The following is a 929-nucleotide window of genomic DNA, read 5'->3' as shown; positions in this document are numbered from 1 at the left end:
CTCCTCCTCCTCCTCCTCCTCCTCCTCCTCATCAAGCCCCCCGAGCAGGCGGGGTCACGCCCGCGGTCGTCGCGGGTCGCGGCTGCCAAACACAAACAAGCCAACGGCGCACGGCTGCAGCCCTTGCTGGCGCGCAAAGCCCCGCGCCAGTAGTGCACTCGACTGCTTAGACGATTCGCAAACCGATGGTCGGTGTTTCCAGTCCGATCAATTGGGAGAGTGGTGAGACTTCAGCAAAAAGCAACGTCATTTGCGTCAACTCTTTGTGTGCACTCTGACTAGGGAGCTCCACGGCCCGGCAGCTGGGCCCGCGCCATGTCGATTTGGCTCCGCGTTAACCAAAATGAGCGCGCTCCCCCTGCGGCGGTGTGCTCCCAACATGGAAGTGCCCCCCTCCCCCCTTTCCTTCCACCACCGCGCGTCGCTGACCGCCCGCGACCGCTTCGGCGCAGTCCGCGGCTGACAGCCTGAGGCCGCCCGTCACAAGGCGCGTTTCGGTCGACGGGCCGCCCTTTTCACTCCAGTTCGGCGGTCCTTTTAATCATGACCACCATCGCCGGTGCTGTGCGCAGCGGGTCCTCATATGCGCCACGCGCGGACCGCCGTCTTTTCGTGGCCGCGGCGCTGGCGGTGTTTTCCCACTGTGGAGTAAAGAAAGCGTGTCGACGATAGAGGACCGCGCGAACGGGGCTGCCGAACGCTTTAGAGTGCCTAGAATCGGGTCAGCTTGAGGACGGGCGGGGCCGGGGCCGGGCCGGGCGCGGGCTCGCCGCGGCGCCCTGCTAGCGAGGTCGTGAGCGCCGCGCTACACTGCGAAGCGCCGCCAGCGACTTGGCCCTCCGCAAACACAGCTGGACACCCCCGCACACGACTGGGTGCAACTAGTGTTCGCCAAGGTCTCCGACACGTCCCCGTCAACGAGCCCCCCC

Source organism: Frankliniella occidentalis, unplaced genomic scaffold (genome assembly GCF_000697945.3).
Source record: "Frankliniella occidentalis isolate FOCC.00 unplaced genomic scaffold, Focc_3.1 Scaffold38, whole genome shotgun sequence".
Taxonomy (NCBI): Eukaryota; Metazoa; Arthropoda; class Insecta; order Thysanoptera; family Thripidae; genus Frankliniella; species Frankliniella occidentalis.
Note: the sequence above shows the minus strand (reverse complement) of the source record.